Raw genomic sequence first — 10,306 nt, 5'->3', positions numbered from 1 at the left:
TGCCTCTGCCTGAAAAAAGACACAGTAAACAAATAAGACTATATAAAATGGGGGGAAAGCTCACCTGGAGACACAAGGTGATAGACTGTCGCTTTTGCTGTTGGGACTGTGTGAGCCAGATAGCTAGAGAGGGGGAAGTAGGCAAATGAAGATAGAATAAAAGAATAGGTTGCTTCCCAGGAGGTTAATTTGCACACAAACCAGGGTGGGGAATGCAGGCAGCCCCATTAACTGACCATGTGCAAGAAGGCAGAGAGAGAAACATCTTAGCCTGCGCTGAGGATCTACAGCCAGCATAGGGATCCCAAGTACAGCCAAAAGGAAGAATTCTGCAGTGTTGGCACCTGGACAGAAGAGGCAGAACAAGTGCAGACTGTGCAGTAACAACAAAGTTTCCCAGTGGAACAAAAGGCATTCAGGAGGGTGAAGCCCAATAGGAGGAGAGCAAAGAAATGGTAACTTCTGTGGGCAATGTTGGTGAATTCCACAACAATTGTGAATCGTGGCTGGTGTACCTGGAACGTTTTGAGCAATTTGTAACCTGCAACACCATTCCAGATAGTTTCAATCTTGCTGACAGCGATGGCTCCTAAAGCATATGGATTGCTGCGTGATCTCATCTCCAGCTGTGCCTGGAATTGCCACATACTCCACAATCACTGCAACAATGCAGGAACATTTTCCTCCTACCCCAACTATAATAGCAGAATGATAATCATTTTCATCAGCAACATCAGGGAAGTGGAGAGTCAGTAGCACAGTTTGTTGCTGCTCTGAGGAAGTTCTCAGAGCACTCTTAGTTCTGACAAACATGAAGTGATGCCCTGCCTTTAAACTGGGATGTTTATTCCAATGGATGTTTATTCCCAAATTCCAATGGAGCCATCCTTCTTGATCACTGGTATGATGGGTATAGCCCCTCACTGTGTGAAACCAATGACAAGACTCCAGTGTTCACTAAATGGTCCAAATCAGCTTCCACCAAAGGTTTCAGAGCATAAGGCACAACTCTGGCTTTGCAATATTTTGGCTGGCTGTCAGACTTAATAGTGAGCTTCACCGACACGCTGCTCATCTGCCCAAGTTTTTTTCAAAAACAAAGTGACAGATGAAATTCAATGTTAAATGCAAAGAAATGCACATGGCAAAATATAATCCATTCCCAACTATACATACAAAATGATGGTGCCTAAATTAGCAGTTACTCATCTGGAAAGAGATCTTGGACTCATTTTCAGTACTCTGGAAGTACTATGTTTCCAGAAAGAAAAGGAATACTTGTGGCACCTTAGAGACTAACAAATTTATTGGAGCATAAGCTTTCGTGAGCTACAGCTCACTTCATCGGATGCACCTTAGTCTCTAAGGTGCCACAAGTACTCCTTTTCTTTTTGCTAATACAGACTAACATGGCTGCTATTCTGAAACCTATGTTTCCAGAGTATTGCAAATGTATAAGAATCCTTCTCACTGTGCCTGTATCATTCTGAACTCATTCTTCAGTTTCAGAAGACTTAAAAATTATCTCCAGTCATCAATGGGACTGATGCAACTGAATATGTATCTGTCCTTAATGTGCATCGAGACAATACCAGGGAATTAGATGTGAATAAGTTTGCTGACAATTTCATCCAGAAAGCTACAGTGAGAAATAATGTCTTTAAACTGGGATGTTAGTGAAGACAGCTTGTAGGTGAGTGCAATGATTTTAATACACTGTAATTCATGATAATGTAATTATGTAGTTCATAACAATGTAATCATTATTAAAATAGTAAAGATACCAATGATAGACGCATTCAGTAACTTGAATATGAAAGAAGTGTATAAATATGCTGAAAATAGCCTCCTGCCAAAACTGGCAGGGTGCCCTCTCCTCCCCCTTCAAACACACACCTCTTCAAAAGCACCCACCGGCAAAAACAAAAGTCAGCACCTACGACTGGCACCTTTACATGAACTCTTACAAGCAAAGAAAAAATGGCAATGGACTAAAGAGTGTGAGTGTGCATTTAAGGAAGCAAAGAAACTGTTGACATCAGCTGATGTTCATATGCACTTTCATGCTTCACTAACATTGCAATTGGCTTGTGATGCACCACGGTGTGGAATGGGTGCAGTTCTTTCCCACGAACACTCGCTCAAAGAACTATGCTCAAAACCACAAATGGTGGTCATTTTCATTTATTGAACCACATGGGGAGGATGAGAAGAGGGCTGTAATACTTTGTACCTCGCAATTTGTGTGTTTCAAGCCTCTCTGATGAATCATGAAGAAACAGGAGGGTGACATTTTGGGAACATGTGGGGAGAGAAATAAATTATTAATAAACTGAGAAAAACTTGATGTAATACTTAGGTCACATTCTTTTGAAAATGCTATTTTCTAACCTGTTCTTTCTTTCTTTCATGGAGAATGTAGCAGCCTGCGGCTGATGCCTGTGTACACGGTGAATAACAACTGCAATAACACTGATAAACGACTTTTTAATTCGAAAGATTTGCCTTTGTCTTCTAGAACTAAGGCAGCACCCTACTTTAGAAGCCTGCTCTCATTGGGAGTGTATGATGGAGTCATTTTCACCAAAGCTCAGCCTTGTATCACTGATGTGGCAAATTTATTTCATATCCTATTTTAGCACTAGGCTTTCCAGCAATGATGTTGCTGTCATTTTTCCAGACTAATCCACCACACAGACAATTTACTATAGAACACTTTTGCAGTGACTTGGTTTATCTTGTAATAGACAGTGCGTGAAAACCCGTTAGAAGCAAGCCCAAGTGAACAGAGATGACACAGCACGGAGACGACAACATGCCCTGCAAGGGGCAAAATCTTTGCCCTCAAAGCCACAGTGATACCACTCCCCAGCTATTACTGGAGCTGCAGGAGCCTTTGTGGCAGCTGCATTGCCCCATATGCCACATAGGGATGAGGCGTGGATCCCAGGGCCACACTCTGCCTGACACCAGAACAGGTGGTAATTGCAGAGTGTGGTTCCCTTATGTGACCTTGATTATAACTTAATCAACGCTTACAACAGGATCATGTGAGACAACATAAATACAACCAGTTCAACAAATGTTACTGGACTTATTTAGCTATTGGTATAAATAGCTTCTTGGGGGGTTGTACTGACTGTCTCATGTCATCGCATCTTACACCTCCATGAGCTGATGTGACAGAGGTCTGCACAAGACTGTGAAGAGGGATAGCTCAGTGATTTGAGCATTGGCCTGCTAAACCCAGGATTGTGAGTTCAATCCCTGAGGGGGCCATTTAGGTATCTGGGGCAAAAATTGGGGATTGGTCCTGCTTTGAGTGGGGGGTTAGACTAGATGACCTCCTGAAGTCCCTTCCAACCCTGATATTCTATGATTCTAACTCCATTTTGTATTGTAACCTCCATTTTGTGATCTGTGCTGAACACATGTATAACCTCACCCTTGGAAACGTGCATTTCAGGCAGCCACCCTGTCCATGAAAGAGGATTTGTTACCTCATTGAAGGCTTGTCACTGAGAAACCATCACGGAACAGTCTAGGGCCATCAACTTTGATTGTCTCTCAACTACTGCCCCAACTCCATGCAACAAAGGATTAAGAACATAAGAACATAAGCATGGCCCTACTGGGTCAGACCAAAGGTCCATCTAGCCCAGTATCCTGTCTTCCGACAATGGCCAGTGCCAGGTGCCCCAGAGGGAATGAACAGAACAGGTAAGCATCAAGTGATCCATCCCCGTTGCCCATTCCCAGCTTCCGGCAAACAGAGGCTAGGGACACCATTCCTGCACCATTTTCTACAACAGGATGGCTGGTTGATCTGCAGCTGCTCAGCCTAGGCACCTGGCAAAGGGAGAGAGACTTAAGGGTGGTGGCAGTAGTGCAGTTCTCCTAGCAGGGGTCCTTGCCTTGTACATGCAAGAACTGGCTGGAGAGAGAGAAGATAGGAGGGACTGTGCCTAGTCTGACATACTGACAAGACCTTGGAGCGGAAGGGGTGAGATCAGATTAGGGAGGGAGTGTCTCAGGAGTTTTGTTATTTTTCAAAGGGCTGTAACTCTAGTACAGGGATAGACAAAGGCACGAGAGCGGCCAGTGGCTCTTAAATGGGTCTCCTGCATCTCTTTGCAGCACCTGATATTAAAACACTGTGTGATTTAATTACTAACCAATCAGGCTGCTTTTACTATGTTATTAACCAATTAAGTTACCAATTTGCACTAAGTTATTAGCTTATTTGCTGTGAGAATAACACACATATACACACACACACAGTAGTACTATAGTAAATGAAACAATGAATTCACACTACTGTGGCTCTTTTACGTCATGTTGATTGTCAATTTAGCTCCTGAACCATTGAGGCATGAGTATCACTGACAGAGTGCTTTAGAGTAAAGAAGCCAGCGTTAAGACATTTCTTTGTTAAACCTGTGTTTGTCGCTTTCCTCCCAGCGTGTTCCCAAAGGGGATAAACTAGAAGCCAGAGTGACCGCAGCCTAGGCGGCACTCTGACGGAGCATGTGTAAAGAGACTAGGGGGTTAGGAGATCTGAGGCATGGGTTCCGGGATCTGGGGCGCTGGACTGTGGCATGCTACATCCCAGGGAAGTGTTCAGACAAGGGGTCTGGGTCTGGGAGCGTGTCTCACAAACCCAGAGCTAGGAACAGTGACCAAACTCAGGGACCCAGTTGGCTTAGAAGTACACAGTTGGGTCCCCTTACAACAGACCGGTGACCATAAAAAGGACAATGGGCCAAGTTATGAGACTCTTATAATCAAGTCTGAATTCCTCCATAGAGCTATCTGAGAATTCAAAGATGTGTGTGCGTGTGTGTGAGTGTGTCCCCGTCCATGAAAGCACCTCAATGTTTTATGAAAGATAAAGATAACGTGCAATCTGAGGGTTGCTGTGCTGTTGTGGAACTCCCACCTCAGGAGATTTGATCCAGGAATATGTGCTTTACTGCTAGATAATGACAAACTGGTGAAGTACGAATCTTGGTACCATATACAGTAATATATGCAAAATATGGCACAACTTTGGTTTTTTTGAACTCCGAAGCAATTGCAGTGTCTGCACAATGTAAACGTAAGGAAAGGATCCAGGCAATGCTAGCTATCAGTTCGTAGATCGGCAGTACCATATTTGCTGTGTAAACAAACACCTACTATAGACTTGCTGCCTGCAATGTCTGTTTTTGCTTGTGTTGTGAGATGGCAGGAAGCCACTCCTGGCTCTGAGGCAAATCTCAATGCCAGTCTGACATGCCTACAGACAGTGTGTTTCTATCAGGTATTTGGGCTCCTCATTCACCTTCCAGAACAATGGTATGTATATTCAAATGTATCTACATGTTATAGTAACCTGGGACTCCCAGTAGAGTTTTTAGCATACTGATTTCAGTAACAATGTTTTTATAGGATCCGCTGCCTGGGAATTTCACGTTTGGGTAGGAATTTTATTGAAACGTTGCATTTTATGCTCTTGGTTTCTGATGTAACTCTTGAAAAATAACAGGAAATGTAAATATGGGCAGATCTGTGAATGCCACCAGCTGACCTGACTGCAGGGATATCACTCAGCTCAGCATCCCCTTTCACACTGAACCCACAGCACAGAAAGCCAGTGGGAGTGAAGTTGAGTCAGGATACTGTTGAACCACTGATTACGGGGCAACAGCTGAAAGCATGGGGAGTGGCGCTTCCCAGCCTGAGCTGTTCTGTTTAGAGTGGGTGACAAGCAATCGCTCCCCATTCCACAAAAAGCCAGCGTAACTGGCCTTTGTGCAGAGAACTCCACAACGTTTGGGAAGATGGAATCCAAGCAAACACCGCAGACAGGCCACATGGCTCCAGGGTAGTCCCTTTGTGGCTGCTGTTCTAGTCTATGGGCTGGAATAGTGGCCAAAGCTCCTCAGCCTCCCCTGTGCTGAGATTTTGAAAAACAGAGTATAAGCTCCAATAGCCTCTCTGCAGGAATAGAGATGGCACAGGGCTGAGGAGAAAACTTACTACCCTGTTCTGTAACTCTTGTTCTTCAAGATGTAATGCACACGTTCACTCCACTGCACTGCACTAGCAATGGAGAATTTCAGGGCTTTGGAGCGGAGCCCAGAGCTGGAGCGTGGAGCAGCTCCGGAGTAGTGGAGCTGCAGGTTTTTGCCTGGAGCTGGAGTGGAGCCAGAGCACAGCTCCAAAGCCCTGGAGAATTTTCCCTGAGTGGTAACCATTGGGGTAGCACATGCAACCCATAGTATAAGGGACAGAGCTGTGCCTCCCTCTACCCCCCCTCAGTTCCTTCTTACCTGACAGACTCCAGTAAAGAGGGGAAGGTGGACAGGATGTGGAACAGACACGTGTAACACATCTCAAAGAACAAAAGTTACAGAACAGGTTAGTAACCTTTTTTTCTTCTTTGAGTGATAGCACATGCCCATTCCACTTCTGGTGACTCACACGCAGTTCAATCCAGAGGTGGGATCAGTGTCTGCCCAAATAATGATTGAAGGACTACATGTCCAAATCTGGCATCATCTCTAGACTACTGAGAGATGGCATAATGAGAAGCAAAAGTATGAACAGAAGACTAAGTTGGAGCTCTACAAATGTTCAGAGTAGGCTCTTGAGCTAGAAAGGTTGCAGAGGCAGTGTGTGATCTGGTTGAATGTGTTGGCACCCTGATTGGCGGAGTTATATTGGTCAAATTGTTGCACAAACCTATACAGGAGTAACTCCATGATGACATTCTCTGAGACGAGACTGGAAGACCCTTCATCCTGTCCAGGACTGCTATGAAATGATCTAAATGATTTAGTCCTGTCAAAGTAGAACACTAATACTCTCCTAACATCCAATGTGCGAAGTCCCTCCTCATCCTTATGAGCATCAGACTTAGGGAAGAAAGTTGGTAAATGTATTGTTTGATAGATGTGGGAGTGTGAAACCATGGTGGAGAGAAACTTTGGATGAGGGCATAGGCATACTTTATCCCTCTAGAAGATTGTATATAGTGGGTCAGATACCTGATTCACCTATTCTCTTCACCGAGGTAAGTAAAGGCTGAATCCCCACTCTGTCACTTTGAGTACAGAAAGTGGGGGCCTGCAAGGATTCTAAAAATTAATACTTGCCACTCCAGGCTTGTATTAAACTCCCAAGATTACAGCTTTTCTCTGACCTCGGCTTGGTAAACGCTGCAACCACCCAAATGCAAAAACAAAAACAAAAAACCCCTTGGACCCAGGAAGGAACACTTGGGAATTCCTCCCTGTAGGGTACCCTCAAGCCCTTTCACCGCCACCTCCCCTCAGGGAAGAGCTGAGAAAGGAAATTAGCTGTGCTACCAGCTAATCAAACAACATGCACAAACCTCTTAGGACACCAAAAATCCAATCCTGTTCTTCAAAAAGGGAAATTTTATTAAAAACAAAAAGGAAAAACAATACATCTGGAACTTAGGCTTTTGCTAGATTTTAAAAGAGCAATTCCAAAAATTAAGCACCCAAACTCACTTTCTTGGGGATTCAGCTTAAAGGTTGCAAGCAAACAAAAGCATCAGGGGTTAGCACAGAGGAGATCCAACAGCCAAAATAAGAAATAAACCTGATTGTGTCTAACTAAACATTCCCTATCCAAATAATTTCTTCTCGATATGGAAGATACTTTTTCATACCTGGTTCAAACCTTACACAGCATTTCTGCTTATACCAGTGTTGCTCCATGTCCCTCCAGCCCAGAGAACAACAGACAAAGGGAAAGTTTCTTTCCCAATTTTAAAAAGTTCTAGCCTTCCCATTGGCTCTTTTGGTCAGGGGCTCACTTTTTTTTTTTTTAAAACCTGGGGGACTTTTTAACCCTTTACAGGTAAAGCAAGTAGAGAACAGCTACCAAGAGGGATTTTACAGCTAACTGGCTGGCTGGGTGTCCATCAAAGGAGGCTACCCCCCACTTCATTTATCACAGCCACCAATAAGGCCACCTTCACTGAGAGATGGAGCAATGAACGGGTAACCAGTGGTTCAAAGGGAGGACCTATTAGTTTTTACAACACTAGTTTTATGACCCAAATTGAAATAGGATCCTGTACTTGGGGGTATAACCAGTTCAGACCCTTCAAAAAACAAAAAACAAAAAAACAAAACCACCTGGAATGACATGGGATTAGAGAAATGAGCAATTATTGGTCAAAGAGTGGAAAGCAAAGACAAATGCTAGGTGAACCCTGATGGAACTAATGGCAAGATCTTGTTGTTTCAGGTTAGGTAAAACAAATAGTCCAGCACATGTTGTATTGGAGCCTGGACCGGGGAAACCCCTTTTTGCTGAGGCCAGACAAAGAGTCTCTTCCATTTTGACTTAGAGAACTTAGTAGGTGGCTTTCTACAATTCAAGAGGACATTTCATAGCTCCTTTGAACAGACCTCCTCCTGCGACGTTAACCATGGTTCATCCAGCCTGTAATGTGAAGGGCCTCTTGTTTGGGTTGGAGGAGGTGACCATAGTCCTGTGACATCATGTCTGGGTCTGGTGCTAGTGTCAATGGAACCCTGGTTGAAAGACTCTGCAGTGTGGAAAACCAATGCTGGTGAGGCCACGCTGGTGCTATTAGTATCACCTGAGCATAGTCCTGCCTGATTTTTAACAACACTCTGAGTAGGAGTGGAACCGGAGGATATGCATACATGAGCTTGTCTGTCCAGCGCAACAGGAGTCTTTCAGTATCCTGTCCGTGAACAAAATTGACAACACTTCCTGCTGATGTGGATTGCTAACATGTCTATATGAGAATGCCCCAGCCTTGGAAAATGTATCTGACTGGATCTGTGCGGACAGACCACTCTGCAGTGACTGGTGAAATACCTGCTCAGTCAATCTACCAGACTGTTCTGGATACCTGAAAGATGAGAGGCTTAAGGTGGAGATAAGAAGTTCCAAAGCAGCCTCTTGGCAAAGAAATGTTGTTCAGGCCCCTCCCTGTCTGTTCACATAGAACAAAGCCAATGTATTATCCATAAGTACTATTAAATTCCTTCCTTTGGTGTGGGGAAGGAATGTGTGGCAAGCTAGACGAATGGCTCTGAACTCTCTTACCTTTAAATGAAGAGCTAAATTCTGGCCAAACCATAGCCCTTGAGTTTGCAGAGTTCCCAGGTGAGCTCCACAACTGAGGGAAGAAGCCTCCGTAATCAAAGTCAGTTGAGGGGGAGCAAATAGAACTTCTCCACGTTTTGCGGGATTGTCTGCCCTGATTCCTGCTTTCTGCCCTGAGTGTGGCATTCTCAGTGTGGTCCATCCCAGGCACACTCCCTATTAGTTCTGACATGAAATATATCTGTTTAGACTAGTAATTTTCAAAATGACATTCTCCTATTCAAGTAAACAAAGAATTCTTCAAAACAGAAGAAATGTTCAGTAAAAATCCCCTCAGTTACAGGACCTAACTAGTTAAAAGGCATCAAAGAGGTGTTATTAAAATGCCGGTAAGTGGTTCTATCTTGTATAGTTCTGCTGCTATGTTAAGATATTCCCTGAGGCTCTATAAGTACTGCACCCTGAACTCAGAGAATCCATGTTCCCAGAACAGCTTTGAAGATCTGTTCGTTCCTGACCTGCCCAAATGTAATAGACACCATAAAAATCTTTTAATACAAAATCTCTCTTTGTATAAAGCTTATTTGAGATCAGCCACGATTCTATCAGAAATACAAACCCAAGTGCCTAGATACAGTGCTATTACATATACCAAAATAAGGGGAAACCATTAAAAATGTTCTGATAATATCCAAAACAAGATATTCATTACTATTGATAAAGCAAAAAGTCCATTTTCCTCTCAGCTTCACGTTACCAATTGACTTGTTTAATATCTAGATGTAAGTCACACTGAATAGAACCTGACATTTCCATAACCACTTTGCCACACTATAAAGGCGAGGAATGTCAGGCCTTTTTTACTGCTACGGACATGTCATGCAGGCACCACAGCAAGATTATTGTATTATCAGGATAATGAAAAGACAGGTGTGGCGTGAACACAAGAGTGGGCCCTACAAACTCACGATATGTGGTTATTGGGCATAGCAATGTAGTGCCTGAGCACCTTGAGTTCTGTCCCCGACTCCTGCAAAGGCCGTAAACAGATCACTTTTACACCAGTTGGCTAGGAGACACTGTTCCATCCCCCGCAACAATGATCTGGCCTCAGTTATTCACACCTTCATCTCCTGGACTACAGCAGTGCAATATACCTTGGCATGAAGTCTTCCGTGCTTAGGAAGCTCCAGCTAGTACGGAACAC

This window comes from Caretta caretta, chromosome 2 (genome assembly GCF_965140235.1).
Source record: "Caretta caretta isolate rCarCar2 chromosome 2, rCarCar1.hap1, whole genome shotgun sequence".
Lineage (NCBI taxonomy): Eukaryota > Metazoa > Chordata > Testudines > Cheloniidae > Caretta > Caretta caretta.
The sequence above is the reverse complement of the archived record's forward strand: the minus strand, read 5'-3'. Positions refer to the sequence as shown.